The following is a 14479-nucleotide window of genomic DNA, read 5'->3' on the forward strand; positions in this document are numbered from 1 at the left end:
AGCATGGAGGACTTGCAAGCTTGCATGACTAAGAACCTTGTTCTGAGGGCCCTGGGCCCTGAAACCCACTGGGTTTTCAGCAAGGAATTAATACAATCAGATATTCTTTTAAGAAAACTCTCAAGAAAGCCTCTGGCAAACATGCATGGTACCAGCCAAATTCCAGGTCACATAAGGAAGACCTGGGCCTTCTGGCATGAAATCCCCAAAACCCAATTGCCCAAGATAATGTGTTAAGAGAAATAAGAAGAGTTTGCTGTTGCAATGTCCACCCCATATAGATTTTTGGCATTCTTTTCCAGGTTCCAATCCCAGGATGAAAATTTGAAGGAAAACTGGAAGATATTAAGCAATATGTTTAAAGACAGAATAGAATTGACCCAAAAAGATATTTTCTATCTGATTTGCTTAAAAAAATTTTTTTAGGGTCACAATGATATCTTTGCTGTATTTGTATAACTAGATGCTAAATACTCATTGAAACAATCAGCTAATTTATGTATAGATTTTCCAGCTCTCAAGTTGTCATGGACCTTCGTGCTATTTAAATATTTAAGTAATTTATGTATTTATTAATCTGTTACTGTGATTTAACATTTGTGTGCCAGGACGTATTGAATGTTTCATAGTCTCACGACCTGATCCATCAGGGTCAGTCCTATTATGCAAAATGTGAATTTAATTTTATTTATATTGACAACTTTTCAAGCAAGGCTGCAAGTACATCTGTTTTATGACAATCAGGAAGAACACAGTGTCCTGATACCAGTGCCATCAGATATTAGTGATGGATGGGAACACAAGAGATACATAAATAGAAACCTGACGATGCAAACCTGTTGAGAAGATCCTGGAGAAGAAGATGCTAGGATGCTAGTTCTCATGTCTGTGAAGACTTCCTGGAGGTGGTGGTGATAAAGCAATTTAGGGCCACTTGCACTTCTAAGCAAGTTGAATCTTTGGATGCCCAAATTTTGAAATGGCTAAAAAAAAAAAAGAAAATGATTGACCAGGCTGGGAAACATAGCAAGACCCCCGTATCTACAAAAAAATTAAAAGTTATCCAGGCATGGTGGCTCATGCTTGTGGTCCCAGCTATTCAGGAGGATGAGGCAGGAGGATCACTTGAGCTCAGGAGGTCAAGGCTATGATGAGCCCTGAGTGTGTCACTGCACTCCAGCCTATGTGACAGAATGAGACCCAGTTTAAAAAAAAAAAAAAAAAAGATTGAAATTAAAACTCAGCTTTAGCTTCAATGGCAGTCCTTACCTCCACCTCTCTACAATACACACGAGGATGACACAAAAACACCATAAGCGTCTGGAAGGCAAAATGATTTTAAGATTCAAGAGAGAGGACAAGCAGTTATGGCTAAGGACATAAATCCCTTTCTCATTAGTATGAGCGAAGCTGATATGCAGTTATGACCAGGAAGTATTACTCCATGAAGTTGCTCTTTTAAGTAATGTATGTGCTTTCTGTAAAGTGATTATGTCTGTTTTCTGTTTATTTATTTATTTATTTTTGCATTCTGAGGCTGAACTAGTAAAAACTCTTCTTTGTAATCTTAATTTGGGCTTTCTCAGCTGATTTGTGTATTCTGCTTGCAAGTCTACTACGGGTGCATTTTTTCCCCTATCATTTAAGAATTGCCCTTCTTGGAGTGATCCCATTCTAAATTTTGCAGAGTTGCTCTTTCCCCATATAGTATTTCCAAAGTCAGTGTCTTTCTGAGCTCAGGGGATGTCCCTATAATCTGACCAGAAGGATCCTTTGTAAGGGCACCAAACTGCATTGTGCCTTCTTTACAGGTGGATGCTCTCACTTCTTCCACCCTCTGTCCTGAAATCGACTACTAGTTTCCCCAGAATCATAAAATGAAACTCTAACCTGGTACAGCCACGGACATCTCAGCTCTTAGGTCCAGCTCTAGTATTTACTGAGGGTTTGCAATATATATGGACCTCTGCTAGCCCTTGGGGTTGGGAAGTTTCAAAAAGCCTTGCATTGCATCTCCCAAACAGTGCCCACTCCTGACACTGCTTATAAGACAAGGATGAAAAGTTAACTTCAATACCATTAAATGCTAAAATGTCCAGGATATATGGTATCCTGGGGTGAGAATGAAAGAGAAGGATCTGTGTAACCCAGAACCATCCAGGAAGACCCATCAGAGAAGAAGGGGTGCCAGCACCCTTGGTGCTTCCCATGGAACAAGAAAATGATGGGATCCAAGGGGATGCAGTCAAATTTCCTGCTATCCCCAAAATCCTAGTGTGCACATTCAGGCTTCCTTGCCATGGCAGGGTAATTATAATAGGGATGTTTGTTTGCTTTCCCGATTTCAGGCATCCCCTGGAGCCTTATGCCACTCTGCTCCTGGCCTGGAGAAATGGTGGATCACTTCCATCATTCTACTCCAACCTTTGAAGCATATGGTCCTGTGTTATAAGCCTACACTTGACAGCACATGGTTGTTAATAACAAGTGTTTGTCCCCCTATAGGGTCTTTCATCTAGAGTTATCAAAGTACTTAATGGACATTTAATGAAGAATACTAACCAGATTTTTAAAAATAAATAAATAATCACATTTCGGGGCCAGGCACAGTGGCTCACACCTGTAATCCCAGCACTTTGGGAGGCCGAGGCAGGCGGATCGCCTGAGGTCAGCAGTTCAAGACCAGCCTGACCAACATGGTAAAACCCCATTTCTACTAAAAATACAAAAATTAGCCTGGCATGGTGAAGGGCACCTGTAGTCCCAGCTACTCAGGAGGCTGAGGCAAGAAAATCACTTGAACCCAGGAGGTGCAAGTTGCCATGAGCAGAGATTGTGCCACTGTACTTCAGCCTGGGTGACAAAGCGAGACTCCGTCTCAAAATAATAATAATCACATTTCATAAGCTCTGGGAACTGGGGACATTTCCCCAGATTTCTGGCCAGCCTGGGGCAGAGCTCAGATGTTCTGGCTCCCACCCTGCCCAGTGCTTTTCCAACATGATCTCTTAGCACTCGATTAATTTCAGTGCATGCAACACAAAGCTTTTCTTCTTTAAAAATATTCTCCAGGACTCTCCTTTTTATTGTACATCTAACGACTACAAAATGTATTAAATGTCTAAGCCAAAGATCTCAAGATTGGGAGTCAGAGGAGCAGACTCTAGGCCCAACCAGACCTGTTACATAACCATGTAGCCTTGAGCAGGCGTTAGACACAGCCTGCTGGTTTTCCAATCAATACTCATTCCCAACTGTTTTCTCCCCCAATGCCCTCTTCAGCGCTAAATGTTGGGAATTTAAGCGAAAACTTTTTCAGCTGCTTTTGCTGCCCAGCACAGCCAAAACACCCAGTTCTTGCCAATGAGATGTAAGAAAATTCTGCTGGGAGGGTTGCTGACAAGCTTTGTCTTTTCTGATGAAAGACAGAGGCATGGTTGGCATCACCCCTTCCCTCCTTCTTCCTCTCTTAAGCAGAAAAAATCTTGAGATGCTTCGGAGGACACCTTGCACCCAGCATGAAAGTCATCATGCAAAAACTCAAGCTAGAAAGACTCCAGGCCAGGTGCAGTGTCTCACGCCTGTAATCCCAGCACTTTGGAGGACTGAGATGGGCAGATCACCTGAGGGCAGGAGTTTAAGACCAGCCTGGCTAACACGGTAAAACCCCGTCTCTGGCAAAAAAAAAAAAAAAAAAAAAAAAATACAAAAATTAGCTGGGCTTGGTGGGACACTGCTGTAATCTCAGCTACTCGGGAGGCTGAGGCAGGAGAATCACTTGAACCCAGGAGGTGGAGGTTGCAGTGAGCCAAGATCACACAATTGCACTCCAGGCTGAGTGACAGAGTGAGACTCCATCTCAAAAACAAAACAAAACAAAACAAAAAGAGTAAAAAAAGACTCCAGACCCTCATGACATCAGGGAGCAGCTGAACCAACCCCCATATCTACCTACCCCAGATTTCTTGACATGTGAGAAAGACAGACTTTATTTTTTTTTTATTTTGGTGAAATATTCATAACATAAAATGTAGCATTTTAACCATTTTTAGGCATACAGTTCAGAAGCATTACATACATTCATACTGTTGTGCAATCATCACCACCACCCGTCATTAGAACTATTTAATCTTCCCTAGCTGAGACTCTGTACCCATTAAATATTACCCCCATAGTTATTTTTAAAGTAGAAAATGATTCAACCAAAAAGTAAAGACACTCTCCTAAACATCAGACCCCCATCTATGAGATGCAGCTGACCAAATCAGAAAAAGGACCCAGGTCAGTGCAGGAAGAAACTGGGGTTTGGTGTCAGAAAACCTGGTTCTGCCCCTCACTGCTGGCATGAGCCTGGTGAAGACATGGAGCACCTGATTTCCAATGACACCAGATGGGGCTTTGGTGATACCCTGCTTTGCTGACCTCTGTGAGGTGTAAGACATGTGAGGACATCAACCTGCAGGCCTCCCTCTGAAAAATTCTTCAAGAGTCATACCCTTAAGAGTTTGTCTCCCCACTCCCATGTTCAAGAAGAAAGTGAAAAAACTAAGGGCCAAATGCAGCCATAGAAGTTGTCTCACTGGGTCCCTAACAACTCTGTGCAGGAGGAAGTCTCATCCCATTATTACAGGTAAGGAAACAGTGGCCAAAGTCCCTGTTCCAAGGGCAGCCTGACCATCAGCAGGACTCACCTGAAGGTGGGGAGAGGTGGAGGATCCCACAGGAAAGCACCTCTACTGTCTTTTCATTCAGCATTTTTGGAGTGCCTGGCACCATCTCTGTTCCTGGCACCATCTCTGTTCCTGGCACCATCCTCAACTTTCTGGATACAGGGGTGAATAAGCCCCTGCCTTCCCATGATTTTCATCCCCAAAGGACCAAATGCTTGGAATTCTAAGCACTGGAGGTCACTTCTTAAGGATCAAGGGCACTATTAAATGAAATAAATAATTAGTTCAATGTGATTGTCACTGTGCCTGGCCCACAGGAAGCATTCAGTGAATGGCAGCTATCTCCACTGACTAGCTGTGATCTTGAACAAGTTATTTAACATCTTTGAGCCTCAGTTTTCTCATCCTTTAAATGAAATGATAGTACCTACCTCATAGTGTGGTTGTGAGGATTAAATGAAATAATGTTCAGAAATTGCTTTAAAAGGTACCTGATCCAATAAGTAAAAGCTTATTGTAAAGTAAAAAGCAACTGATCCAATAACTAAACGTTTATTGTTATTAGTTTTATTGTGCCACTTCGAACCTGAAAGAAGCATAATTCTGGACCCTGTGCTTTTTGCAAGGTTTAGGGTACAAAGGGTTGGTTGTTACCTGGCCTTGGTGTCTCTGAAAACCGGGTTGGCATGGAGGGATCACTAACCTGCCAATGGGGAGGAGAAAGCTGGTCCAGTCTGTTAACAGATTTAAAAACCTCTTCGGCGTGAAATCTCTTTCTTAAAAATAAAATCTCCAAAACGTCCCTATATGGGGATATCAAGATGCCATGAACCCAGTTCTTGCTTTCTGGGCTTGTACAGTCTGGTGAGAAAATGAAAAGGGAAACACTGGTGAATACAATAAAATATAACTTGGCTGGGTTAAAGGTATGTGCGCCATAAATATTTCTTTTTACAACGGTTTCCAGCTCTCGAGAGGAGCGCTTTCATTCCCTTTCACCTTCTCTGGATGTGATAATTTGGCATAAACCTACCAAATCACCTTATCTATAAATCAGAGTTTAATCATCTCTGTTTCATTTCAGTATAGACCTTCTTCTAGGACGGCATTTGAGAGCAAAATGTATTTGGACAAGACTCTCCAGAGGGCCATATTATACCAAGGAAATGAATTCCCTCTCTCCAGCTCATAAAACACAAAAATAAAATCAGCATTCTGGCTGAAGGTGGAGAAAACCAGGCGCGCATACTGAAAACTCTCCCGCGGGGAGCGCTGGGCGGGGCTGATTTGCATTTACCTTCACGCAGGCCTGCGTTCCGCAGTAGGCGCAAGAGCGCCCTGGCAGCGCGCCCGCCCTCTGCGGTCATGCGCAGCCTCTCCACCTGGTGGATGCTAGCGTGTGACAGGCTTCAGGACCCTGCAACTGCTCACTAAGCTCCCCTATCTCCTTTCATAAGGAGCACTAGCCATCCCTTCATCTCTACAGATCAGGCTGCTTGCAAAAGGAAGTAACCCGAGCGTGGCGGGTACCAAGGAACTGAATATTCTGCCAGTGGCTCTGGGGTTTGGTGAAGAGGAAAAGTCGAGGGACAAATTTTAGGTAAGCCACAGTGTTCATTGAGCTTCCTCCTTCCCGCTTCCGACACACAGATAGGTGTAATGAAGCTAAAATGACAGCAAGAGCAACAACACCTGGAAGGAGTCCAGAGCACACGGGTGTGCACTTGATCCGAAGCAAGGAGACTGGGCTCACACCTGGACTCCCACTTACCAGCTCTGTGCTCTTAGGCAGTTCCTTATCTTTTTGTGGTGTGTCCTCACCTCTAGAACAAGTATGCTAATAGTGCCACCACCTCCTGTGTGCTGTGGGGGTTAAATGAGACAAGGTTCACAGGACCCAGTGCTCCATCGCGGAGGCTGGAGTGCAGTGGCACAATCATAGCTCACTGAAGCTTCTCACCTGCAGCCTCAAACTCCTGGGCTCAAGATACTCTCCCGCCTAACCCTCCCGTGATTGTTTTTCTCAGAGCAGGCCAACAAGGAGAGGCAATCCTAAAGCCCACTTCTTCTCTCCCCATGAATATGAAGGTTGACTTTGGACATGTACAGAAATCTTCTAGTCCTGACTCAGAGAGCTGTGTCCTCCCAGCCACCAGCCCTCTCCTGGGCATACAGCCAGCACACAGCAGTGACATCTCCCTGGAATCACAGCACCCAGAAAAATGCCCTATTTCAGCAAATTATTGCATAGGTTTCTGCTCAACCTTGCAGAACATTCTCCAGCCATGGCTTGTCCATTTCCCCAAAATTTCTGTTTGTTGAGTGTTTGGGGTGTTTAGGGGTTAACCAGGCCAATGGTCCCCCAACTTGTTTGAGCCAGGGTCCCTCTGTTCAAATGGAAATCTTAAATGCAATTCCAAGATACACAGAATTGGGGAGTATGGTGGCCAAAGGGGCTTTAGTTGTATCTGCAATGTTCTATTACCAGGAAAATATATTAGTATTTTTTGCATAGGTAAAATTAATTTTTTGTAGTCCTATATATAAAGTAGGCAAAAGCAGAGCTGCTCTGGCTGGAGGCTCACACCCACTCTTTCCCTGTCCCCTATTCACCACTGAGAAGCCTAAGGTCTCTTCTCAACACTGCTAAATTCTGCAGAACATGATTTTATAGATGACAAAACTGAAGGACAGTTTGGTGACTTGCCCAAACACCCAGAGCCTGATTAATGCCAGGGCTCAAACTTGAGTCTGGGTCTCCTGACTCCCATTTTGGCAGTTTCTGTTATATTGAGTCGTAATTCCCAGAAAATTGCCATTAAAATGACCAGTGTGTCACCAGACAGAGACAGCACATTAAAACGTAAGAGCTCCTACAACCACTTAAATACTAATTAGCTTCTCAAAATAGTTGCCCGTCTCCTTGGAACATGGTGTCTGGAACCTGACAATGATCTTGTGCTTCACTTCATGGGAGGATGGAGAACTAGCAAGGGCTTGCACCCTATCAGACTAGAAAAGTCAGAATCCGGGCTGTCACTGTGCTGCTATGAGTCTTAAGGCAACTTTGTGCAAAGTTTTCCCTCCTCCAGGTAGACACAGCCCCATGCCAGGGTCACGGCTTGATGAGAGGAGAACAAGCTTGATTTCAGTATCTGCTTGCCCCCTCAACCAGGTACCTCTGTGGAAGGAACACAACCTGATCAACCATATGTGGCAATTCTGGTCATGGGGAGAGAAGTAGGTGCTTAGAGTAGAAGACATTGAAGGAGAGGGGAACTTTCATCCATCCATCCATCCATCCATCCACCCATCCATCCATTCATTTAATCACTCATTTAGCAAATAATTACTGTTTACTGTGCCAAACACTATGCTAGGTGCAGGAGAGAATACATGTACAAGGTGGGGAGGTTGACTGCCCTCAAGATCTTACAGCTTAGAGAGGACTGAAGACAAGGCCAGACATTAACACAGCATGGTGAGTGTTAGCACAGGTGAGGAAAAGGTCTCTGTGAAGTTACCGATTGGGATACTTTGAGCTGCAAGACAAAACCCTAAGGACAATATAAACAAGAAGTCTAAAGGTACAGATACTTTGAGCTGCAAGAGGAACAATAAGGACAATATAAACAAGAAGTCTAAAGGTACAATATAGCAGGATAGGTTAATTCAGCAATTTGCCAATGTCATCAAGAATCCAGACTCATTTCAACTATCTTCTTCACCAGCCATATGTGTTGGATTTGGCCTCATACATACCCCTCAAAGTAGCTGCTGTACTTCTGAACATCATGTTCTTACAGCATGGTGCATAAAGATTGGAAAGTCAGCTCTAAGATTGTCTTTTTTTTTGTTTTTGATTTTGATTTTGGGTTTTTTTTGTTGTTGTTTTGGTTTTGGTTTGGTTTGGTTTTTGAGACAGGGTCTTGCTCTGCCAACCAGGCTAGAGTTCAATGGCACAATCATGACTCACTGTACCCTGGGATCTGGCGATCCCCCTACCTCAGCTTCCCATGCAGCTGGGATCACAGGTGTGTGCCACCATGCCTGGCTAACTTTTTAACTTTCCATGGAGATGGAGGTCCTATGTTGCTCAGGCTACCCTCAAACTCCTAGGCTCAAGGGAACCTCCCAACTTGGCCTCCCAAAGTGCTTACACTTGGGATTACAGGCATGGACCACCATGCCTGGCTGGCCACAAATTTTTTAATCAGAAAAGACTACCTTTCCCAGAGTACCCTGGCAGACATACCTATGTCCTAACTATAAAGGAGGCTGGGAAAGTGAGAATGTGATATTGGCACCCTCCAGAGTGCAAGTCAGGTTCTAACAGCTAGAAAGGTTTCCTTTCCAGCTGGAGATAGCCATTGGTTAGACAACCAAAGTGTCTGCTACAGAAGCACAAAGGAGGGACATGGAACGCAGATTTGAAGGTACATATCTGTGGTCTGCAAAAATAATGGTGACCTATGATGTCCATGGCCTAATCCTCAGAACCTGTGAATATGAAGAGAGTAAACTGGATTCTCCAGGTGGAACCAATAAAACCACATGAGCCCTTAAAGTGAAAGAGATGCAGCAAGAGGGATGTTTATGATGTTTGAAGCATGAGTAATATTCGTCATGCTGCTGCTGGCTTAAATGTGGAGGGGGCCGGGTGCTATCAAGGAAATAGAACCTAAGTCCTACAACTGCAAGGAACTGATTTCTGTCAAGAACCAGAATGAGTTTGGAAGGAGTTTCTTCCCCAGAGCCTCCAGAATGTAATGCAGCCCTGGCCTTTTGAGACCCAAAGCAGATAACCCAGCCAAGCCCAGCTGGATCTCTGACTTTCAGAACTGCGAGAATTATCTCACGTTATAATCTGACATGTGAGATAATTTGTTGCAGTAGCAATAGAATCTAAAACAGGACACCAAAGGGGAACGTATCCATGCTGTGTCTTGAAGAATCCGGGGAATTACCAGGTAAAAGGAGCAACTTGAGCAAAAATCTAGAAGAGAGAAAGACATGTTGCATTTGGAGAACAGCAGAAAGTTTCTTCTGCTGAAGCATAGTGCGAGAGAAGGAAAGGAAGGAGAAAGATGGAAAGTAAGGGTATGGAGATGAGTAGAAATGAAATCGAGTATCTGCAATGCCAAGATGGAGCTTCATCGTGATGACAACAGGGAGCTACTGAAGGGTTTTAAGAAGTGATGGGATCAGCTTTCTGTTATTTCAAGATAGCTGTAGTTGCTATATAAAAAATAGATTGGGAGGTGGCAAGAGAAAAGGCCAGATGACCAGGTAAAGGGCACAGTTGTAGCTCAGGTGGGAAACAATGACCACTGGGACTGGGAAAATGCTAGTGGGGATGAAGATAAGAAGACCACTTTGAAGGAAATGGATGAGAGAATTGATAGAACTTATTGGCTAGACATAAGTGGTGAGAGAGGAGAATCAAGGCTGATGCCCATGCATTCGTTCAGTCATTCAACACACGGTTATTAGGACCTTCCACAGTACATGTTCCAAAGACTAAACTAGACACAGGATATTGCCTCAGCTAAGAACCAACACAGTCCCTACTTACAGAGAACCGAGAGACTTCTGACTTGAGCAACTTGGTCACTGGTGTTACCATTCACTGAGAGAGGAAGGGCAGGCTTGATCTCAGAAGGGGGAATAAAGATGATGAGTTCCACTTTATTTCTTCGACATATATATGACACAATCAATGGGGGTAGCCATTAAGACTTGAATGTATGGGTCCAGAGCCTATGAGTGAGATTTGGGCTGGAAATGAGGAGCTGGGGATCACCAGCATACATGAGAAAATGATGCTTCTGTCACTCAGAAGATAATGCCTATGAGGAAAGGTTTTAAGAATTGGGTCATGAGACTTTTTCCTTCAAAAACTTTCACCTCCCCCTTTTTGCCTCAGGGCCAACCCTGAATGTGAGACTAACTAAAAACTGGGACTGTTTTCAAGTCATGTTTGCTGAGCCTGGTGCCAAGAAGCCCAGAGAAGCTCAATATAAGGTTAAAAATGAAGGAATGGCCGGGCACGGTGGCTCAAGCCTGTAATCCCAGCACTTTGGGAGGCCGAGGGGGGTGGATCACAAGGTCAAGAGATCAAGACCATCCTGGTCAACATGGTGAAACCCCGTCTCTACTAGAAATACAAAAAACTAGCTGGGCATGGTGGCTCGTGCCTGTAATCCCAGCTACTCAGGAGGCTGAGGCAGGAGAATTGCCTGAGCCCAGGAGGTGGAGGTTGCGGTGAGCTGAGATCGCGCCATTGCACTCCAGCCTGGGTAACAAGAGCGAAACTCCGTCTCAAAAAAAAAAAAAAAAAAAAAAATGAAGGAATGACCCAAGAAGGCAAACAAATGAAACCCAGTGGGTATTTCTCTATTAGACCATTTCCTATAAAATAGAGGAAAGGTCTGCTCTCTCCTTTCATGAAGTAGTTCCACTGTTCCAGAATGCAGTCCCTCACGACATAGATGCCCTAGTTTAATCCCAAATTTTCGCTTAAATTAGTTGCTCTGGCTGGGTGTGGTAGCTCATGCCTATAATCCCAGCACTTTGGGAGGCCAAAGCAGGCAGATCACTAGAGGTCAGGAGTTTAAGACCAGCCTGGCCAACATGACAAAATCCCCATCTCTACTAAAAATACAGAACAAGCCAGGCTTAGTGGTATGTGCCTGTAATCCCAGCTACTTGGGAGGCTGAGGCAGGAGAATTGAACCCGGGAGGCAGAGACTGCAGTGAGCCAAGATCGTGCCACTGCACTCCAGCCCTGGCAACAGTGTGAGACTCTGTCTCAAAAAAAAAAAAAAAAAAAAATAGTTGCTTACTTTTGGAGGAGTAAAGAACATGCTATCCAAAAATATGTTAGATTGGTATATTATTTTGAATTTAAAACTTTGAAGAAATTGTAGTTTTCAGAAAGGGCAGGCTGACCTATCTCTTCCTGCATGCAGCAGGCCATCAGACTTCCTCTGAGAGGGATATGCTCACCATACCAGCACAAGAAAATAGCCCTTATCACCAGAGACTGGGAATTGGGGGCTGCAATGAACCTGAACAAATATACTTAACAAAGTAACCCTCGTCTTCCTCTAGTTTCACACCTTCCATCTATCTCCTAGTGACTCCCTCGAAGGTTTTGTACTGTAATTTCTTCTTGAATTTATCATTCTTTGTCTAAAAAGTATAAAAACATCTTGCCTTAGCCACTTCTTTGGACTTCACTGTCTTGTGAAAATACTCAGGTACATGTATAATAAAACTTATAAAAATTATATGGTTTTTCTCTCATTATTCTGTTTGGTGTCAATTTGGTTTCTAGATCCAGCCAAAGAGCCCACTTAAGAGCTAAGTTGGAGGTGATCTTTGGCTCCCCTATACTTTCAATGCAGGTCCTCTCCCTTAAGGACTCGTCATGCACTTTTTTGGGAAAACCAACAAGTCAGATGTTCATTGTTTCCAAACAGGCAGACATCTGACTTCACTAGGCTAGGGGTTGGTTGTGGAGGAATGAGCAGTGAGGAAACAGGATTTGGCATTTACACCTGCACTTGACTATTTTCCATCCCTGGAACCTATAGAGAAATTAGCCAAAGGCAATCATTTCACATACCATAAGAAATCTTTGGAATTGGAAGCCAGGAAAAGTAAGCAATTGTATAGTGGTTAGGAACATGTTGGTATCAGACTGTAAATGTTTTAACTCACACTTTTATTCAATAGCTGTGTGACCTGGGGTAAGTGATCCACTTAGTGCATCGATTCTCTCAACTATAAATTGGGAGCATATATAGCACCTACTGCAAAGGGCTGGGGTGAAGATGAAATGTGCTAACGCACGTGAAGAGTTCAACATAGGTCCTTGCATGTGGTAGGTTTGCAGTAAACTTTAAATAGAAGAGTATTGGTTTCCCGGGGCTGCTGGAGCAAAGTACCAAAGACTGAGGGGCTTAAACAACAGAAATGTATTGGCTCACAGCTCTGGAGGCTGGAAGTCTGAAATTAAAGTATCATGAAGGCTGGTTCCCTGTGAAGACTCTGAGGGAGAATCTGCTCCATGCCGCTTCCCTAGCTCTGGTGGTTTGCTGGCAATCTTTCTTTTTTTTTTCGTTTTGAGACAGAGTCTTGCTTTGTCGCCAGGCACCAGGCTGGAGTGCTGTGGCATGATCTTGGCTCACTGCAACCTCTGCCTCCCGGGTTCAAGCTATTCTCCTGCCTCAGCCTCGAGTAGCTGGGATTACAGGCGCATGCCACCATACCCAGCTAATTTTTGTATTTTTAGTAGAGACGGGGTTTCACCATTCTCGATCTCTTGACCTCGTGATCTGCCCATCTCAGCCTCCCAAAGTGCTGGGATTACAGGTGTTAGCCACTGGGCCCGGCCTGCTGGCAACCTTTGAGTGCCTCGGCTTCTGCTGCATCACCCAGTCTCTGCCCCATCTTCACATGATATTCTACCTGTGTGTGTATCTCTGTCCAAATTTCCCCTTCTGATGAAGACACCAGTCATATTGGTCAAGGGGCCCATAGTATGACTTCATCTTTAATTCCATCTGCAGAAAACCTTGTTCCCCAAAAAAGGTTATGTGTTGAGGTACTGGGCGTTAGAACTTCAACATACAATTTTTAGGAAGACACAATCGAACCAACAACAGCTCGTGTTATTACTCCTAATGTCATTATCATGCACATATCACATTACCAACTAAAGATACTTTCTTTTCAACTTTTCATTCTGAATTCATTTCAGACTTAGAAAAATATGACCAAAATACTTCACAGAAGTCCCATATTACTATCCCACAGGTTTCTCTAATGTTAACATAAACATGGTATAACTATCCAAAACAAGAAATTAACATTGGTCAATACTGCTACCTAATAGATAGACCTTATTCAAATTTTGCCAATTTTTCCACCAATGTGTTTTTCCTGGCCCAGGATACAATCTAAGGCCCAACGTTGAATTTAGTTTCATGCCCTATAATCACCTCAAATCTGGGATGGTTCCTCAGTCTACTTTAATCATGTATTACCTTGACACATTTGAAGAGTTGTGAGCAGTTATTTTGTAAACTGCCCCTCAACTGGAATCTGCCTCATGTTTCTTTATGATTCAGTTTGGGTTCTACATTTTTGTTAAGCATCCTACACCAGTAATACTGTGTCCTTCTCAGAGAATCTCATCAGGAGGGACATGAAATCAATGTCTCTCAGTACTGGTGAAATTAACTTCGATCACTTTGTTTAGGTGGTGTCTGTTCACCAGTGTTCTCCCCTGTAATACTATTTTTTCTTTTGGAATTAATGTATCTTGTGGAGAGAAACTTTAAGACTATGCTGGCTGGGCGCAGTGGCTTATGCCTATAATCCCAGCACTTTGGGAGGCCAAGGCGGGTGGATCATGAGGTCAGGAGATTGAGACCATCCTGGCTAACATGGTGAAACCCCATCTCTACTAAAAATACAAAAAATTAGCTGGGTGTGGTGGCACACTCCTGTAGTCCCAGCTCCTCAGGAGGCTGAGGCAAGAGAATCACTTGAACCCAGGAAGTGGAGGTTGCAGTAAGCTGAGATCATGCCACTGCACTGCAGCCTGGGCAACAAAGCGAGACTCTGTCTCATACTTCTGCCAACAGATTTTGTAATACTTAGATGGTACTTGCTTGCAAGCAACAATAATTTCACCTAATGGTGATTTTCTATTTCCATTCTTCTTTCTACATTTATTAGTTTGAATTCTGCTGTAAATAAGAATGCTTTATTCTTCATATATTCTTTTTAGTAAAACA

The 14479-nt window shown here is 43.6% G+C and overlaps 1 protein-coding gene across 7 annotated transcripts in view; it reads right to left on the reverse strand.

Annotated features, from left to right (window-relative positions):
* UBLCP1 (ubiquitin like domain containing CTD phosphatase 1) overlaps nt 1-14479 on the reverse strand; it is a 261529-nt gene that overhangs the window by 204391 nt on the left and 42659 nt on the right. For all 7 annotated transcript variants that reach the window (XM_074390300.1, XM_074390299.1, XM_074390298.1 and 4 more), the window contains 3 exons: nt 5374-5531; nt 4692-4930; nt 837-983 (listed from right to left, as the gene is read on the reverse strand). The gene's annotated coding sequence lies outside the window, so the exon portion shown is untranslated. The remainder of the gene's footprint in view (nt 1-836; nt 984-4691; nt 4931-5373; nt 5532-14479) is intronic.

This window comes from Saimiri boliviensis, chromosome 20 (genome assembly GCF_048565385.1).
Source record: "Saimiri boliviensis isolate mSaiBol1 chromosome 20, mSaiBol1.pri, whole genome shotgun sequence".
In the NCBI taxonomy this organism is placed as follows: domain Eukaryota; kingdom Metazoa; phylum Chordata; class Mammalia; order Primates; family Cebidae; genus Saimiri; species Saimiri boliviensis.